The sequence below is a fragment of the Podarcis pityusensis genome (genome assembly GCF_964106645.2).
Source record: "Podarcis pityusensis genome assembly, chromosome: 14".
In the NCBI taxonomy this organism is placed as follows: Eukaryota; Metazoa; Chordata; class Lepidosauria; order Squamata; family Lacertidae; genus Podarcis; species Podarcis pityusensis.
In genome coordinates this window covers 20,252,366-20,273,377 of record NC_138039.1, presented here as the reverse complement: position 1 = coordinate 20,273,377, position 21,012 = coordinate 20,252,366, and the positions used below count along the sequence as shown (strand labels likewise).

Here is a 21,012-nt window from a genome sequence, read left to right as displayed (position 1 = left end):
TCCACTCTGGACAGAACTAATCATGATCATGAGAGCTAGAATGTAGGAGCTAATAATGAGGGAGAGAGAATCCTATAAGCTATGTTCACTGGGCATAAAATGAGTAGCAAATGAAGCCAATCTGGAGGGCCAGAAGGCCAGTTGCAGCTTACGAACAAATGTCAAGGAAGTCTCCTTAGCATCCTGAATCCACATCTCTTTCCAACTGTTCAGTGTGTTTATTCTGGAAACACATTTCTCCAGTTTCCATTTCATCAGGGGAGGAGGGGGCACAGATGAAGCGAGAGCGACATCTTATAAGAACCATTAAAAATCTGTCAGCCAAGTTGCCAGTAATGGCAAAAATATTTTTCAGTGCCTGTCAATTCCTCCACCCCCCAAAATATCCATCAGCGCTGCTGGGCACAACAAGGATGCCCTCACTTGGGGGGTGTCAGTTCTTATTATTAAGATGAGGATGAAAACACCTGCTAAATGTGTATGCTTAGGGAAGTGAAAAGCTTGCAAAGAAATGATGAACACAGGTTTTCCACTAAATAAATAAAAAAGAAGAAGGGGGAGAAGGAAGCAGTGGATCTATTGATTACAAACCAACCAAGGTCTTTGGAAAGAACTAGCAGTAGAAAGCAATAAGAAATGATTGCACATCAAGAAGGGAGAAAAACCACAATATAGACACATCCCAAGCTGGAGGCAACAAAATATCGCAGGCAACTAAGATACAAACAAACAAAGGTTTGTATAGCTCAGTGGTATAGCTTCTGCTTTGCATGCAGAAAGCAGGTCCTCGTCTGAAACCCCGGAGAGCTACTATTTTCACTACAAACAATACTGAGCTTGATGGACCAATAGTCTGACTTGGTGCAAAGCAGCTGCTTATGTACCTAGAGGCTGGTGAAATTTTCTAGAGGCAGGCTTAGAATCTTGATGAAGCCCCGTCAAGGTTACCCCAAAGCGAGAGATGAACTCTACAAGCCCCACATTTCTTTCTGAGCTTGAACTCCAAACCAGATATGATTGCCTGATCTCCTCCCCACTAATCTGTCTCTACTTCCTCCTCCACCACCATCACTGCCATTAATTAATTAATTGCTTTCCACACCACAATCACAGTTTACATGCAAGATAATTAAAAACAGTTAAAACACAAAAAATAACAGATACATTTAAAACAAGACTAAAGACTCTAACTGGTGGACACTCGTGGTGATGACCCATTTATCAGGAAGGGAGACTATCCCATAGACTGCAGCTATCTATTGGGTGTATAAGGAATAAGGCTCTCAGAGTAGAAAACAGGTTGCCTAACCCTGATCTTAGGTTACCCAGAGGTGGGCTTATTAGCGCTTGAGGAAGCAATCATTTACCCATTTCCTGGGAGTAAACCCTATTAAAAAATAATAAAGGGACCCACTATTTTAAATCCTAAATTCACACTTCTGTCAGTTTTGGAACGCAGTTCTCCAGTCAGTCCTGCATACCAAAATAAAATAACATACTGGGGGGTGAGGGCTTGGGGTGGGGAGGGAGAAACATGCATAAAAATGCATATATTCATGAAAATAGTGTGCAAAAATGCACTATATAAGGGAGATTGCTTTGCAAAAATGAGGCAAAATCTCGTTTTTTTAAAAAAATAAATCTATATTTTAGGAGAAATTTGCAAGTGCTGATGAATTTTCACAAGGAACCTGCCCCAGTCTGTGAATGGATCCGAGTTCCCATAACGGAAAGATGTGAAATTTCACCGGCTCCAGTAACAACAATTCACACAAGCGATCTTCTGGGTTCTATTGCGTGAGTCCCTCCCCTAATGATAGCTCCGCATATTGCCGCATGAAAAATTTACTCGCACACTGTTAGTAATCACAGAAAAAAGAATTGGGTTCCCCACAAGGTTGTTTTCCAGCTGTTTTAATGCAGGCAATTTTATCCGGAAAACACAAAACCAGAGGGGGACGGCGGCGAGAGAATGGTGGATTGGAAAAAAGGGAAGGGGGAAAGTCTCGAAAATCTGCATAATTTGAATGTAAATGAGATAGATCAGCCTAATTTTATTTCAGTGCCTTTTAATTGCATTTATAATTAGTAAAAGGCATTAATGCACCGCACGGAGGGGTCAGGAGTTTTTTTGGTAAAGGAATCTAATTAAAATGGCTCTGTGATCTTTATGTCAGACATGTGCTTCATAACCTTGAGGCTTTCCTGGTAGAACCATAGGCATGGAAGGGAGGAGATCTCTGTTTGTCTAATACTAGCAAAATGCCTGTCGCTATGATGAGTTGTGTGCTTCTGGAGAGGGAGGGCCTGTAATCTAGAGAAGCAAAAGTTATCTGCATTATCTGTGAAGAGCAAGTGTGGGGAACAAACATAGACCCTCTGGCTTTGGCTCTTGGGTTTCTCCCAGGCTATACCCTCCAAGTGTCCCAAGTGTCCAGGGACAGTCCTGGAATTACGAAAGCCATCCTAGCTTCTGATTTGATCCCAAAATGTTCCTATTTCCATCACCAGTGCCAGGCTCACGGAGGAGAATGAACTGTGCTTGTCCCAAGTGACGGCTGCAGCATCTGTGAGGGAGTATCCCATTGCCTCTCCATGGCCTCTCCATGGCCGCCACTCCATGGCCTCCTCTCTTGGGCCACTCATGGCAGCTGTTGGAGATGCACCAGCTCTGAGGGGCAGGCAGAGGGCAGGGCCACCCTGGGTGCAAAGAAAGAGGGAGTGAAGTGGAGCTCAATGGGAGAGAAAAATGGGTGTGGGTGTGTCAAGGAGGGCCAGTTGAGGGAGAGTGAGAAGTGTCCCTGTTTTCATCTGAGGAATATTCTCCCCTCCCACCAGCCTTGCTTCACACCCCACTGCCATGATGGAGGCTACTCCCTGCATTCACACAACCAACATGCAATATATAGGTCAGTCTTGTCTCAATTTTACAGACTGAAGCATGGAAACGGACTGGAGGCTGAGTAATATAATTCCCACCCCCCAAAAAAGGCAACACTGTGTGCTTATAGGGCCGAGGCCACAATGAAGCTGGCACAATATAATCAACTCACGAGAAATAACAGGGAGAAATAAAATAGAATAGAATGACAGAAGTATCGCATTTGGCCTCATTTCCCTAATGATCCTGAATCTTATTATTATCGGTGTCATTCTCGCAGTTCTAATCTAGATGTCAATTTCTCATTATGCACTGACTGCAGGTCAAAGTTACAAGTAATAGAGACTGGCTGCCCCAAAGACTTACTATATCTTTATACTTAAGTCTAGTAAAATTGAAATGGTCTATTAATTTTGTTAATAAATTTAGATATGGTTTTCCCCAGTGTAATCTGTCCTTGATTAGCTAACGAAGTGTGTGTGAAATCTTGCCAAGCTAGTTTTGTTGGAATGATACAGGGGAAATCATAGCTTATGTGATAAAGTATTACTCTTAAATGAGCTCAGAGTGGGATTTCAGTTCAAGCTTCCAAAATGGCCCATGGTGTACAGAGTTCCACTAAGGCCACACCAGCACCATACATTTAAATGACTCTTATACCAGTTTTAACAGTCATGGCTTCCCCAAAGCATATTGGGAACTGTAGTTTGTTAAGGGTGCTGAGTGATGTTAGGAGACCCATGTTCTCTTCTCAGAGCTATGATTCCCAAAGTTCATTGAGAAGAGGGATTGACTGCGAAACCACACTGGGACTCAGAGCTCTGTGAGGGGAATAGGAGACCCTAACGTCTCTCAGGGCCTTTTACAAACTACAGTTCCCAGGATTCTTTGTGGGGGGGAGACTATGACTGTGAAAGTGCTATAAGAGTGTTTTAAATGCAGTTGGGGTCAAGGATGTGTGGATCAGGCAAAAGGCCCATGCTAGGCCCCTTCTGTGCCTTCCATTCAATGCAGTATCAGATGACTTTAAACAGGCTTCCTCCAAATAGTCTTGGGAACTGTAGTTTCTGAAGGGTGTTGAGAGTTGTTACATGACCCCTATTCCTCTCATGGAACTGCAATTACAACTTGATAGTGCTGAATGTATGAACTGGCCTCCTTGCTTGCATTTTGATCATCTTCTCCCTGCTACTCACTGGTGGGTGGTCCATTAGGGCAAATGAGGCACTGCAACACCAACCTCCTTTTTCTTTCAGCCAGCCCTACCTGCCAGCCGTATACTTGCATCCAGCCCAGGCTGTGTCATTTTTTGTTGGCTTCCTCTTCCTTAGTCTCACTCTAACCTTTGGCTAACTCAGTAGGGAGGAAGATGGGGACAAAACCAGAAATAGTTGGCTCTGCCTACCACTGGCTCTGGTGCCACCCACTGTTGGTCTCTCTGCCTTCCACCTTAACAGGCCATTGGGCACCAGTCACCACTGCTTCTGCCACCCCCACCCCCATTCTATGGGTGCATGAGGGTCCTTGAGTCATAATTAATTCGTACTTGGGGCTCTTAGGATCATGAAACATAAGAGAACAGCAGTGCAGAGACAAAATTCTCTCATTCACCAGCTGTCATGTTTTTAATTAGAGACTCTGATGAATCCTCCCTTTGCTTAGAAGCGCTTTTGTATTTCACAGAGGGGGGAAGACTCCTGTGCAAAAGACTCAAGGACTCTTGCTTCTTTTTGCTTAGGACTGATAACTGGACTGCCTCGCAAATGTTAGACCTTGCATTGAACCATGAGGATGAAGGAACATAAGAAGAGCCTGATGGATCGTGCCAGTCTAAGTGACCAAGCAGATATCTGATGGAAGCTAGCAAGCAGGACCTGAGCACAAGAGCACTCTTTCCTCATGTGGTTTCCAGAAACTAGTATTCAGAAGCGTACTACCTCTGACAGAGGAGGCATGTTGTTGTTGTTTAGTCATTTAGTCATGTCTGACTCTTCGTGACCCCAAGGACCAGAGCACGCCAGGGACTCCTGTCTTCCCCTGCCTCCCGCAGTTTGGTCAAACTCATGTTGGTAGCTTCGAGAACTGCTGGAGGAGACTCTTGAGAGTCCCATGGACTGCAAGAAGATCAAACCTATCCATTCTTAAGGAAATCAGCCCTGAGTGCTCACTGGAAGGACAGACCCTGAAGCTGAGACTCTAATACTTTGGCCACCTCATGGGAAGAGTAGACTCCCTGGAAAAGACCCTGATGTTGGGAAAGATGGAGGGCACAAGGAGAAGGGGACGACAGAGGACGAGATGGTTGGACAGTGTTCTCGAAGCTACAAACACGAGTCTGACCAAAGACAGTGGAAGACAGGAGTGCCTGGCGTGCTCTGGTCCATGGAGTCACGAAGAGTCGGACATGACTAAACAACTAAACAACAACAAGAAGAAGAAGCTCCGAGACTCTCAAGAGGAGGCATAACAAAGCTATTATGGTTAGTAGCCACTGACAGCCAAATCCTCCATGAATTTATCTCGTCCTCGTTTATAGCCATCCAAGTTGGTGGCTTTAATTGGCCCTGCTGGCTGATGCTGGTGGGAATGAACTCCAATGACATTAGGAGGATGCCACAGTGGGCCCCATGGCTAAAGAAATTTTCAGAAGAGCTGATTTCAATGAGTAATTTTCTAGCATATTTAATCTCCCACGGTTCTAATAATAGTAAAAAAATAATAATTTTTTGAGGGAATGACATGGTGTTTTTGATACCAGCATGAGCCTGATAGGGGGTGGGGGGGTTAAAATTCCAAAAAGCCACTATATCAGTGCTGAAAACTGCACAAGGTTTAATAGAGGATATTTGTGCTTGCAAGAGATGCCGTATGATAAAATATTTGTCTACATATGAAAGAAGGAACAGCTAATGCTGATTCTTCTCATATATATATATTCCCCATTCTCAGCATGTAAACCAAATAGCCATTTTAGTGATTTTCTTTTTGAAAGCTCCAATTTTACTTAAGCCTTGCAAATTGCAAACCATTTCTTCATGCAATCAGAACTAAGGCTGGCTCCCTGATATCTTTCTAAGGAAGGGTCGGAAAGGACCAAAGATAACAATATATATCTGTGTGGAACTATTTTCACCACTCCCCCACCAATCCCAGTTAATACTTTATCTTCAAATACCAGGGGCATGCAATCTTCATAGAATGGCTCTTCCGAAGGCCCCATTGAAATGATTAGGAGCTGTTCTGAAGCATGACAATACTCTAGGGTAATGCCTATTCATTGAAACAGAGTGGAGCAACCCATCCTCAAAGGATCTGAGGTCCCTTAGGGAGAACTCTAGGATCCTGACCTATCATGTTCTGAAACCAGAGGTTTCCTTGCAATTCTTTCTTTAAATGCTAGCAGAAGACCTGTAGTAGGGGTGTGGAACCTCAGGTCTATGGGCCAGATGCAGCCCTCTAAGCCTCTCCAACTGGTCTTCTGGATTTTTCCCATACCACACCCATACCACACCTTCTTTCCCCAGGTCACATCCTCTTACCGACTCAGCCTTTGCCACCTTATTTGAGTGTTTTTGCCTGACTGGTCTTTGAACTCTGAGGGGGCCTCTTTGCACCATCAACTTTTGCCTTTGCATACCCTCCAACATTTCTCTGATGAAAATAGGGACGTCCCATTCCATAATGATAATTTTACTACTTATACTCCACACATCTTACTGGGTTGCCCAAGCCACTCTGGGCAGCTTCAAACATACATAAAAACACAATAAAACATTAAACATTATTAAAAAAAACAACCCTTCCCTATACAGGATTGCCTTCAGACAATTGCCTTCAGGGGGTCAAATAATTTCATAGCCTCCAACATTTCTCAAATGAAAATAGGGACATCCTAAGGAAAAGTGGGGCATTCTGGGATCAAATCAGAAACCGGGGTGGCTTCTCTAAGTCAGGGACATCCCTAGAAAAGAGGGACACTTGGAGGGTCTGCCTTTGACCCCACCCACCATTGGCATGTGGCCCTCAGAAAGTTTCATCTCACTGAAGGTCAACTTTGGCTTAAGAAACTTCCTGACCCCTGCTGAAAAAACTTAGGGCACAGGCCCGCATTTGCCCATTGACATGTATATGGTACATGCAAATTTAGGTGACCTTTGAGAGGGAGAACTGTCCTAGAAGGACCTGGGAAGATGAACGAGGTCAGCAACTCTGGCCCCTTCACCTTCTCCTGACAATACCTCATCCTTAAAAACACTGTGTTTTTTAGCACACACAGAAGCTTGATTTGCTTGCCAGATTAACACAGGGAAGCTCTGTGATTTAACCATAGCTTGGTGGTAGAGCACCTGCTTTGCATGCAGAAGGTTCCAGGTTCAGTCCTTGGGATCTCCAGGTAGGTATGGGAATGTCTCCTGCCTGAAACCTTGGAGAGCCATGGCCAGTCATTGTAGGGAATACTGAGCTTACAGCAGCGGCGTAGCGTGGGTTGTCAGCATTTGGGGCAAGGCAAGTAATTTGCACCCCCTAACCCCTAACCTGCCGCCGCTGCCAGCTTCTTCTTGCTGCTGCCTGGGCTAGTCTGGTGTGGTTCTCTCCCGAGCTCAGCGCTGCGCTGGGCGGCCGCTGCACTGTCTCTCCCCCAGATAGTCCCTCGCTCTCTCTCCACACCGCACGCCTGGCACCCACCCCCTCCACAGTGGGCGGCGACCCAGCGGCTCGGATCGGATTCGCACAGCCAGCACTGCAGTGAGAGAGAGTGAGTGAGCCAGGTAGGGGCAGAGAGCTGCGAGTGCGAGTGCGCCCCCCCAGATGTTGCGCCCGGTGCGGCCGGCCCCCCCTGCACCCCCCACGCTATGCCACTGGCTTACAGGGACCCATGCATCTAACTTGGTAGATTCCGATGTTTAAACCAGCCAGGCATCCAACTCAATTTTCGGCTTCCAAGGAAAATCCTGCTGCTTCCTAAATGATCCCTGGCACATCTAAGTGTCCTTGGGGGACAAGGGGTGGGTGGGGGTGGGGGACTCCCTAGTCCTGAATGGGGTAACTGTGCCCCTGAAAGACCAGGTGTTCAGCCTGAGAGTCACTTTGGACTCACAGCTGTCCATGGAGGTGCAGGTCACTTCTGTGTCCAGGGCAGCTGTTTGCCAGCTCCATCCGGAATGCAGACTGTCTGCAGAGTGGTGCATGCTCTAGTTATCTGCCGCTTGGACTACTGCAATGTGGACTACTGTATGTGGGGCTACCTTGGAAACTACAACTAATCCAGAATGTAGCAGCTAGGAGTGTTCCGGATTGCGAACTTTTTCAGAAGCCGAACGTGCTCCGTTTTGAGTGCCACACTTTGTTTTGAGTGTTACGCTGATGTCTTTCTGTCTTTGCTATTTATTTTGCATTTTTGTTTTTGTGGATCTTTTTGTTTTGTTTTTTGCAACTGTGTGGAATCCAGTTCAGCTACTGATTGATTGATTGATTGATTGTGTGACTGCAGTACATGGATCAGTGGTCTCGTTAGATAGTAAAATTCATGTTAAATTGCTGTTTTAGGGGTTGTTTTTAAAAGTCTGGAACAGATTAATCCATTTTGCATTACTTTCTATTTGGAAAGCATGCCTTGGTTTTGGAACGCTTTGGTTTTGGAATGGACTTCCAGAACGGATTAAGTTTGAGAATCAAGGTACCACTGTACTTGGCACATAGTTCAACTATGGGATTCACTCTTGCAAGTAATGTAACCTGCATTACTTTTAAAAAGAGGATTAGCTAAATTAATAGTGGATGAGGCTCTCAGCGATGATGGCTATGTTCTACCTCCATTTTTGGAGGTGACATGATGCTGAATGCCAGTTACTTGAAACTACAGGAGGGAAGAGTGCCCTTTTGTTTCCTAGAGGGATCTGGTTGGCCACTGTGAGAACAAGATCCTGGACTAGATGGGCCATTGGTCTGATCCAGCAGGCTCGTTTTATGTTCCTATATTCACTTTGACTATTCTCTGCTGGAACCAATAAAATAAACTTTCTTATGCATATATTTAGCACCAGGATGTGTGTGTGTTTAGAAACACATTATATAGTTTTTCCCATTTCCCCCTTATATTTACTTTTCGTTCATTTTTGCATAGGGTTATTTATTAGAACTGCTTGAGCAAAGATTTGATTATCAACTCTCTCTTTTTTTTTTTCAACCTGAAGGGCAAGCATGAGTTTAGACCGACACTATTTTCTCTGAATAAATTCTGCTCAGATTTTATCGGTCTATTTTTTTTATTAACTTTTTTTTTTACCCCCTTCCAAATTATAATCAACTCCGACAACTCTGCTTTTTTGCATTACTTGCTCCAAAAATAATGAGGGTGGTTTCAGAATGGTTCCCCCAACCCTGATCCTGATGTGCTTTTCAGAATAATACATCAGGCAAAGCTGATGGAAAAATAAATAACACTCCTCTTTGAAAGAATAGATGAATATTTGTGTTTGTGGGACTGGGGGGATGGGGGAGAACCCCGACAGAAGTAAACAAACCTTTCCAAGATTTGTAGAAACCATGCTCTATAAATATACATTAGCTTATGCACAAATGATATCCAGAAATATTTATGTCCAACCCTTGATATGAAAATAAAACAGATAAATGTCTCTCCCCACTAATGAAATTACACCATAAATTATTTCCAAGAGCATTCCAATGTCAAGGTAACTTACTTAATTATCCATTATCATCGAAATGTGGACATAATGTTAATTAAAATGAAGGGGCAAAACCATTTCCATTTTTTATTAAGATGCATGGGCCCCCTTGAACAGCCATTAGCTTCACTGCCAGGGTTAGGTGGAGGACAATATTTGCCCTGCGAGGTAGACTATTGTGTGTGGATTTCAAAAGCTGGGGAATGACGGAGTCCTAATGAGAATGGAGGAGACACTTGAAAGAGTTTTGGAAGGCTATTTCCACCAGAATTACTGGGGGAGTGCTTACACTGTGGTTGCTGATTTCTTCAGCATGTGCTGCAGTTTCATTGGGGAAACATGGGGGTATTAAAGAAAACAAAACACTGCAACCACTACTATGCTATAAGATCCACTATCCTGTAATATCACATATGAGCCTGATCTACTGATGAAGCCTAGGATGGCGAAACAAGGCAAATATTCCGGAAATCCTTGTCTTAGACTTTGTGAAAGGATTCTGTGGAACTGTAACAACCCTTCATGTGGATTATTAGACTCTAAGAACAGACAGGTGGAATAGATACTTATACATCTGTGGACCTTATGCATGAACTGACTATAGAATAAACTGATCCACTGGGTCTTCTGCTTTTTTCGTTGAACTTTATGAGACTTCCGTTGAAATCTACAATTTGATACAATGAATAGTATACCTTATTTATTCAAAAGTACAGCCGGTTACGTCTTGTGTGTTTATTGAGTATGTTTCACGTCACGATAGGTTTGTTGTTATTGTAAGAATCACACCTGGGCTGCAGTAGTGGGGAAGGGCTGTATCTCAATAGCAGAGCACCTGCTTGGCATGCAGAAGTCCCAGCCACTGCTCTTCTCACTGGCCTAATCCTGCTTGCAGTACCAGCGAATGATGGCAAGGATCTCTGAGTCTGGAGAACACACACTCCTGGACCAGGTTCATGTGCCGGAACATAGGAAACTGATTTCTACTGATTCAGACCATTGGTCCACCTATAGTAGCTCAGTAATAACTGCATTGACTGGCAGTGGCTCTTCCTTTTCACAGGGGCCATTCCCAGGTTTACCTGGAGATGGCGGGGACTGAACCTGATATCTTATCCATGTAAAATGCAATGCAGGTGCTCTACCACTTGAGATAGGGTCCTTCCCAGCAACATATGAAATTGCAATGGACCCAGTCAGGCCATTGGTCCCTCTAGCTGAGACTGAACCCGGACCCTTCTGCATGGCAAGGTGGTGGTCTCCCACTGAGCTATGGCCCTACCCAATGTGTCATGCCTGAAGAGTGCTTAAGTCAGTTTTGTCTTCAGGTTTCAGAGGCCCCTTGAGTGCAATGCCCTCCATAGGTCTTTCCACTTCTGTGAATTTACCTCCTCACTGCAGCAAGTTCAGAGGGCTCTTATCAGCAGGTGCCTTGCTGGGGTTGTGAGCCCTAAGCAGATGCCCAAGAATTCTGACCCCTTGACACTGGCCATGACTGAAGTGTTACACATATATTATACATATCCACCCCATGTCAAAGAACGGATACAGAAAGTAGGTCATTGTGAGACCAGCAAAATGTCTAAGCAGAAATGCGAAAGGCAACAGAAACGGTGGATCAGGAGATGGTGAACTCTCCTGTCTTGGAGGTTTTTTTTGCAGAGGTTGGCTGGCCATATGCCAGGGCTTCTTTACCTGTGATTCCTGCATTGCAGGGGTTGGGCTGGATGACCCTTGGGTCCCTTCCAACTCTTCTGTGATTCTATGATGTCCCAACCTAAGATTTCTCTTTTTTGCTCCCTCAGTGCCAATCTAGGTTTGACTTGAGCACAAAATATGAACCCTACACACACACACACGTAGTCCCCTTTTAAGGCTGGGCTGGACCCTCTGATGTTGGGCCCAAATGGACTGTGCATTTCCACCCATTGAACTGCTTCTTGAATGTATTGTGCAACACGATATATTACATAGAGGGGCATGTAATTGGGGAAGGGGGTGCCAGAGATCTTAATTTGTTGAGTTTCCGTTTCCATGGTTACTCCCACATTCTTCACATTCCCAAAACTGTCACAGTAAAACAATGGCAAAAAATGAGGCAACTTAATGTAAAATGAATTGCTACAGAGCACTTGACTCATATCATTCTTTCGCCCCACCGCTTTCCCCCCACCCCTCATGTTGCTCGCTCCCCCCCCCCAACATTCTTTACTCCACGGGGATTTTGACCCCCTTCTCCATTTTTACCATTTCCAACTCTCTTCTCTCTCAGGCTATTTCATTTGGCAAATTCTTCAGCCACCACCGCCCTGCACCCTTTGAGCAACTTTGCAACTAAGACCTATAGCTGGCGGGAGGGGGCTGGAATAGGTTGCCAAGGCAACATTATTCTGGGAATAAATAAAACAAACACACACACACAACACAATGCTTCTCCTAACTCCTTTCAACAAATAAAAATGGGAGCAGAGGGAGGGAGGATAGAGAGAGGCACGCACTGCTGGATTAATGGCATTATTTATTTAGAAACTGTCATAGAGTGTTTATTTATATTCCAAACCACTACCTGGCTTTTGTGCATCATTTCAGTCTTTGCTGAACAATTAGAGCTGCAGCTAATAAATAAGATATTTGCTTCTGGAAGGGAGGGGAAGGAGTGGGAGTTACTGCTTTTGTCTCTCACCTCATTTGTCACCAGCTGCTTGGCAATGCTAAGTACGGGGTGTCATCCATTTGCAGAGGTGACTCCTGTTACAGCCCTGTACACTCTGCAGTCCCTGAACGGACGAATCCCTCCAGCATCAATGCATCTCCCTCCTTTCCTAAGTTCACCCCCCTCAGCTAAACATAATGGCGAGCAGGGCACTGGGCATTATCTAACAAAAGTTTGCTGCGGCCAAGGCAGCAATCCTATGCATGCTTCCATGAGAGTAAATCCTATCGAAATACAATTGGCCGCTGTAAGAAAATGTTGTTAGACCAGCCTTTGGCCACATCCAACGTCCAGGCTCTTCTGACATTCTTGTTTCAACTATAGAATTTGCTACTGAAGGACACCAGCTAAGATGGCTTTGAAAGAGGGTTAGACAAATTCATGGAGACTATGACTATCAGTGGTTACTAGCCAGAATAGCTGTCTTCTTGTCTTCTACTTCCATTGTTGGAGGCAGTAAGTTTCTGCTTACTAGTTGCTAGGAGTCACAATTATGGAGAGTGCTGCTGCATTCATGTCCTTCCAATGGGCTTCTTTTGGAGGCATCTTGCTGGCCACTCCGAGAACAGGATGCTGGAGAAGGTGGGTCTTTGGCCTGATCCTGCAGGACTCTTAGGAAGGGAGAAGACTCAAATAGGAAAGCAGGCTGAACATTAATATCCCCTGAGAGTGGGGTGGATGTTGATGCCATGACCAACCTAGACCCTTCTTGCAAGGACCCAAATACATTAAGTTGGGTCTTCCTTACACGTAGCTACTGCTGACACTCCTCTTTCACATTTTCTTTTTTCTTATTCTCTCCATATCTTTAGCAAACAGGTGTGATAGATACTCTGCTTTTTAAAGGCACAGGTGAAGAAGATCACATTCTAATGAAGATGTTTAACTGAGATTTAGTTTCAAAGCACACTTTGTATTAAAAGGCATTCTGGGAGCCCGGCTTACCATGTCTGCACAGGGAAATAAGCATAGCCCTTTCTCTCTATTTTAGTTAGGAATTCACTGTGGAACGTTCAGAATAGAAATATCACATGCCTGTTTATTATTCTGGATTCCGCCCCGAACACCCTTCTGCTGAATGCAAATGTCCCAGGTAAGTGCCATTGTTCACAGCCATGCTGTTGGAGGAGCTTTGATTATGATGTTTTGCTTTGCTTGGGGTTCATCTGGTTGGATGATATTATCAATTTTAATCCTGTGAAATACGGCGAATGTCACCCTAGGGCAAACACATAGCGCTGCTCCTGGAAGAAATGTCACTGTTTTCCATATGAGAAGCTTTGCCGCCTTGACTGACAGGTTTCACATCAAATAGCTATTGCACTTGGCAAACAGCCAGCTGATGTATGCAAATATGCCAGATGTAATTAGGCGATTTCTCAGGTGGCCTTTGCCAAGGACCTCATCCTTTTTCAAAAAGTGCCTTTGCAAAAAAACCACACACAAAAAACCACACCTGGAGCAAAACGTGGTGCGTTCACCTGCTCAGTGTCATAACAGGGCATAGTTCTACCTGTTCTGGGTGATGGCTGTGTGGCTAATACAGAACAAGTCCGTAACTTTGGGTTATGGTTAGATTTGACTTTTGCTTTAGATGCTCTGGGGACATCTGTGGTGTGGAACAGCTTGTGGGAATGTGAGGGTGGGTGCGGCTGATGGACAAAGATGAGGTGGAAGGGGCATTGCTGACTTATGTTAGGTTACCCTGTGATTGGCCAACTATTGTGTGTCCTCTCATATGGTCTCCACTCTGGGCTAAAGAGGGGAGGAGAGAATCCCTCCGTATTGCAGATTTTAATGAGCAGTAACTTCATTCTGGGTGTTTTTTCTTAGCAACACTCAAGCAGGGGCAGATCTACTATGAAACAAAGGATGCTTAAGCTTCAGGGCCCCTCATCGTGTAGAGGCCCCGGAAGCAACCTTATTCATGAATGTATATAACATTTCCCTAATTTTCATCTCCCACATAACTCGAAAAGTATAAGGCATTGGAAATATTCATTCACACCAGAGACTTTGACATGTGAGATAATCCAGTACGGAAAACATAATCAAAATCTGAGATGTAGTAGTTAATTTATTCATTTATTTTAAATGAAGTGATCTCTCATGGAACAACCCCACTGAAGAAGATGGCAGTGGTTAGTCAGACCTCATTGCGCGGACAGGCGGAGTCACCAGGTCCCGAGCGCCCCCCCCATCATGTGGAATAACGACTCAAGACAACGTGCTATGGGATTAAATTGGCCACAACTTTATTAAATTTCAAATGTGGGTAGACCTTGGCTCAGGCATTGGGCGTTCACTCATGCACACGACCCTCATACTCCTTCACCCACCCATACATGCTTGAATTGGATTGTCTCTTCCTCTCTCAAAGATGACATACATACAGTATACACATTTATGTGTCTGTATGTGCCCATTTCATATTATCAGGAACAACAAGAACAAAGCTAAGCATTTAACAACAGTAGTAAAATTGTTCTTACTGTGTGGGGTGGAAATATAAGTTAGTGATGTTATAGGCACTAGCCAACAGGTACTCAACAACAGCAATTTTTTCTCTGCTTCAAACCAAATGGTGCCAAAAAATGTGCAGAGCCATTGCTTCTCCAGCACTCATTGCAAGGTGGAAAGAAATAAATGAATGAGTGTTGTGAAGGCAGGAAAAGTGTTATCAAAACAGCTCTGCCATTTTTGAAATGTTCTCCCTGACATCACCCTAACATGGCTTCAGCCCGTTCCAAGGAATCTCTGCTAATCATCTAGAGAAAATGCAAACACATTACCATGCAATTAGTCCATTGGCAAGCTCCTGGAAGTAATACATTTATTGACTTCATAATGACTTTTTGATTCACACAGCCAGGTGCAAACATCTTTTGTAGGTGAAGAAAAGAGAAATGAACTGCAAATTGAAGGAATTAGTGATCAATTAGTCATCAGATGCTTAAGAAGCAGACATCCCTGCATAAAAGGTGGCAGGTCGCTTAAGGCAGGAGACAATCCCTGCCCTGCAAAAAGGCTGCTGCTTCCTTCATTATGGTTAAATTTACACACAAAGGCAGTGAATTAAACACAGTCAAGCTGACAAAAATAATATAAAGGGCCTCATTTGAAGAAAGCAGGTGGTCTTGTGCCAAGCACAGCCAGGGCTGGTCCAAGACATTTTGCAAAGGACAAATTGGTGGAATGGGGGACCTTTCCAGTGGGGATGCAGTCCCTGGACAAGACTGATTTGCCTTGTGCTTCCACAGCCGCCACCTGATCCACCCCAGACCCATCACTGAAGCAAGTTAGGGGGCAGGGCTGAGAGCACTTGAGGAAGCAGAGTGCAGGGGGAGTGCACCACCCCTAGCAGTGCGATCCCGGTGGGGTGCCATCATGGCTGCCCCCCTGCCCACGCTGGGCACTATGCCCTCACAGACAGTGCGCTCTGCCCCCAGGATGTGCGCCAGCCCCACCCCCGGTGCTGGAGCATGAAGCTCTGCCACTGGCTGAAAGTTTCTTTTAAATGATTTTTCTTTTTCACCATACAGTTACTAGGCTTTAAGATATGGCTGGGTGTGCTCACAAAGGAGCAGTCACTGGCACTGTGCAGGATTGGATCCTCCTGCTTAACAGCCGTTAAGTGGAAAGCTGCAATCCTGCATGGTGCATCCTTTGCATGTGGCTTCCCCCTCCCTTTTTACAGCCCAGGACTACTCTGGGTGGAGCTCATCTGACCAAGGGCTTCCTCAACCCGATCTAGCTGACTCCCACATTGACCTGAATTGGCATGATTTGGTTTGGGATCTGGGATTCAGCTGGTGCACAACCCTAGTAGCTGGTGAAGCAGCCAGAGGTGGGCAAGGGTGTCCTTAACCATTGAGGCTCCAGGATTACTCAGTGAGTTTGTTCTTTAGGAGCGCTCCCAGGCTCTGCAGATGCTCCTAACCCATCCTGAACCAGGCACCTTCCTAATGGGAAATGGGAACAAGCAACCTACAGTACCTCCATCTTGTCAGGACTCAGTTTCAGTTTCAAATCTGAGCAAATATGACAAGTGATTCTCTTTCTTTAACAAAACAACTCCAGGGAGCCAACAATGTAAGTTCATCCTCTGCACTTTCAACTTATTCAGAAAGATTTGATTTTCCTGATTTGCATAGACTGTCTTTTAACGGAAACGCCCACTCCTGGTTTTCTTGCCTCTTTGATGTTTATGCTTTTTTTTCCCCTTGCAGAAGCCTTTATTAAAATCCATTTTAAAGCCAAGGATGTTTTAAGACTGATATAAGTTTTTGGCACAATAGGGACATTTAAGAATTTGAAAAGAATTTGAAAGAGGAGCAGAACACACATGTGCTTTTTATGTGCATTCCTTTGCAGCACCTCTCTGAAAGGGTGATGGGATCTTCTCTCACTGATGAGAAATTTGAAAATTATGTATCTTGTTGAAGGAAATACCACAGAAGATGCCGCAATTCATATTACAAGCTGTGCATTCAGTTGTAAAGTCTGGCATTTCACGACTCCCTTGCAGGTGCATGAAGATACTCACAGACACAGGATGTAATCACAACCCTCAATGGGCAACATGGAAGTTTGGTAGTATGGATCATTTACTGATGCAAACTATAGCTCTGACTGACATTAGAGCCTGCAGTAGCAGAAGAAAGGTGCTGTGCTTTTCCTACTGTGCAGCTCATAAAACTATGACAACTGCTCTGTGTTCTGACTCCTTGCCAAGTATCCCCCTAGGTCCAATTCTCACATTCTCTTTGCTGCAGTTATTGCCACTGAGGTGCTGAATTGTATGCAGGGATATGGGAGCACTCCAACAGAAATGGAAGCAGAAATTGCTGGTGTCCGTTCATTTGTATTATGTCCAGAATGGAAACCAATCTAGCAAACACAATTAGCATTCACTGTTGTTGCTGTTTTCAGTCTGCAAATGACATGTAGTTGACTACGTACACACACACACAAACACAATTTGCATGGCATTTCCCCTGCACTGAAATGAACGGTGTGCAATAAAGTAGTGATACTGCAAGTAATTATGTGAAATTTTGACAGATTGAACAGTGAGGTGAATGCTCTTGTTTTTGTCAGAAGCTGAACAGCAGTGGAACAGAAACAGCACTGCATGTGATTAATATGGTGCTGAATGGAGAGTGATGCCTTCTGACACTAGGACAGGGGTAACAAAGGGATGGTTAATCTGACCCTAGAAGTACAGATTAGACAAGATTTTTCAATATGTGGCTGGCCAATGCCAATGCCACTCCAGTAAAGCAGCAAGCAATGCCTTGTAGCTGGTGGATTGAGAGGGAGAAAGCACGTGGACACGAATCATTGTAGCTCTTCCCACATGATCCGAAGTCCCCCGTGAGATGAAAGCTAAACAGGGCACAGCCACCATATGCCTATGACACAAAAATTAAGTCGTTTTCCTGCAAAGTGAGAATGGAGAACCTTTTTCATCATGAGAGTGTCGGGACTAGGCTTGGTTTAGCAGGTCCTTACAACTGGAAAAGAAGCAGAAGGATTGAAATGGTGGGAACATAGGTTGGAGGAGTGGGGATCTACCCCTCCACCCTGACTTCATTTTGGGAGGGGAATCAGGGATTCTGGCTCTCTCCTCCAACCCCTTCTGTGGAGCAGAGAGACTGGGGAGGGGGGAAGTTCAACAGGAGATGGCATGACTGAAAAAGAGCCTGCACAGAAGGGTGCAGTCTTGCCACCTTCATAGATGGGAGCAGACCCACCAGCCCCAAAGGAGCACACCCTTGCAATCTCGATATTCCCACAGGGCAAAATTATCTGATGGGTGAGCATGCTGTGTCTCATCTTTGAAAGCTAATGGGAGGGGTGGGGAAACCTTCTGGGACATCTTTGTTGCTTCTGTATTGTACTAAACTTCTCTGCCTGCTCCAGTACTCCTGTATCATGGCTCCTGTGCACTCTGTCTGCTGCCCTGCCTGTACCGTTACTTGCCTGAATAAATACCTCATTTAGTCTCTGTCTGAGTGTTTCAGGCAGGAGCAAGGATAGTGAGCCACATTCAGTCATAGGCAGCCTTCCAGGGGGCAACATGTCTGGGGCTGGCCCTACTATTAGGCAGAATTGGGAAGCTGCCTCAGGCAGCAGATTCTGGGCATCATTAAAAGACAGCTAATGGTTAGTTGGTATGACATCAGGCAATTGAAGAGTGACCAGCTCCACCCAACAGTCAAAGTTGGCCCACAGAGGGTGCTGAATGGAGGGATCCAGCCTGCTGGACATATCCAATTCCCCATGCCTCCTTTAGAAGGTTAAGATTGCAGAGGCATCCATGGAACTTTCATCATAAGAGTCATGAGTCACATTTCATTAATTTTAAGTTAAACTGAGATGCAGGACAGTGACACACACACACACACACACACACACACGTTTCCTCAGTATTGAAAAACAAAACAACAAAAGCTCCATCAATATTACCAGGCACAACAGAACTCTTAGTATAAATGCTGGAAGCAATTTTATTTTGGCATTTATAATTCATTATGAAGCTCAGCTAAAACAATTATGATTTCTTTTTCTTATTATGCTGAACATAGCAAGCACAGTTTGGTGTTAATGAAATGTGAAAATAGAAATAGCATAATTTTGAGTTGTACAAATAAAGTGATTTTGACTTGTTTGTGCCTGGACACTCAAAACTTTTTATTTTTTCCTGCGGTAGAAAATAATTGTCTTGGAATAAATCCAGATACCAATCTATGCATCGCTTTTTCTTTTCTTTTCTTGAGCAAAGTTTTCTTGTTATAAATCTTTATGGAAATCCATATCATAAATACAGTAGCTGCTGCTTTGGAGTTCTAGGGAAACCGCCTTTTCTTCTATATTTGTCTCAGACTTTAACAAATTGGTAAATTATGTATGGTGTTCTGTTCTGTTTGTTTGTTTTCTTTACATTTTCTTAACTTTCTATCAACAGCAGAGTCTGCTAGTCAGGGGCGGTGTAGCATAGTTCAATATATATATCTGTTCTTTTCTTCATACATATTGCTTTTTTTCATTTTATTCCATCACTGACTGTAATGCATTGGCTTTGTAAGGCAGCTTCTAAACCAATGTTGTGCCACTATAATTCCAATCAGCCCCAGCCAGTATAGCCAATAATCGGGGACAATGGGAGTTATGGATCAACAATAACTGAGGGGGAGTAATGGCAGACCCAGGGGTCTCAAATTTGAGTGGCGCCTTGTGCAATGCCAAAGTTTAGTACCCCCAGGTGCCTCTCAGCTTCCATTCGACATCATAGTTGTGGTGCCCCCTGTGGTGCCCCCAAGGGTCACACCCAGTGTGACCAAACCGGTTGTCCTCCCATAAATCCGCTTGGGGGTAGGTTGTGACATTGAAGAATGGTTGCAGCATTTGGGGCTTCTTAGTTTAGAGGAAAGGTGAAGAAGAGGAGACATGATCTAAGTTTATAAACTTGTACATGGTGTGGAGAAAATGGACAGAGAAAGGAACTTCTCCCTCTCTCATAAGTCTAGATTATTGCTCCCCACCCCACAGTCCCCACAGAAGGATCTGGGCAGGAACTTTGCAGAGGCAAAAGAGAGCAGGGCCAGGAAGCCACTTCCTCTGATGTCACTGGCATTTGTCGGTAGAGGGGAGGAATTGTTGGAAGCTATAAAATGTCTTTGTGCTCTTCTTCTACTTCTCCTTCTTCATGCAGCACGTAGTCAGACTTTGGAACCTGCTCCCACAGGAGGCAGTGATGACCAACAGCATAGATGGCTTTAAAAGAGGGGAAATCAATGGAGGGAAAATCTATAAGTGGCTACTAGTCATGATCATGGCCACTGGCCCCATCACCTCCTGGCAAATAGAAGGGGAAGAAATGGAGGCAGTGAGAGATTTTACTTTCTTGGGCTCCCTGATCACTGCAGATGGTGACAGCAGTCACGAAATTAAAAGACGCCTGCTCCTTGGGAGAAAGGCAATGGCAAACCTAGACAGCATCTTAAAAAGCGGAGACATCACCTTGCCAACAAAGGTCCGTATAGTTAAAGCCATAGTTTTCCCAGTGGTGATGTATGGAAGTGAGAGCTGGACCATAAAGAAGGCTGATCGCCGAAGAATTGATGCTTTTGAATTATGGTGCTGGAGGAGACTCTTGAGAGTCCCATGAACTGCAAGAAGATCAAACGTATCTATTCTTAAGGAAATGAGCCCTGAGTGCTCACTGGAAGGACAGATCGTGAAGATGAGGCTCCAATACTTTGGCCACCTCATGAGAAGAGAGGACTCCCTGGAAAAGACCCTGATGTTGGGAAAGATGGAGGACACAAGGAGAAGGGGAAGACAGAGGACGAGATGGTTGGACAGTGTTCTCGAAGCTACAGACATGAGTCTGACCAAGCTGCAGGAGGCAGTGGAAGACAGGAGTGCCTGGCGTGCTCTGGTCTATGGGGTCACGAAGAGTCAGACACGACTAAACGACTAAACAACAACAACAAAGTCATGATGGTTCTGCTCTGCCTCCACAGTAATGCTTCTGAATCCCAGTTTTTGGAAACCGCAGGAGGGGAAAGTGTTCTGGTGCCCATGTCCTGCTTGAGGACTTCTGGATGGCCCCTGTGAGAATAGGATGATGAATTAGATGGGCTATTGGCCTGATCCGCAGGCTCTTCTTGTATTCTTATAGCCTTGTGACTTATCCCTGCTGATCTCAGTGGGCCTTACTT

At 44.7% G+C, this 21,012-nt stretch overlaps 1 protein-coding gene across 17 annotated transcripts in view; it reads right to left on the bottom strand.

Annotated features, from left to right (window-relative positions):
• Positions 1 to 21,012, bottom strand: part of RBFOX1 (RNA binding fox-1 homolog 1) — a 1,496,801-nt gene that overhangs the window by 1,193,458 nt on the left and 282,331 nt on the right. The gene's annotated exons all lie outside the window — the stretch shown is intronic.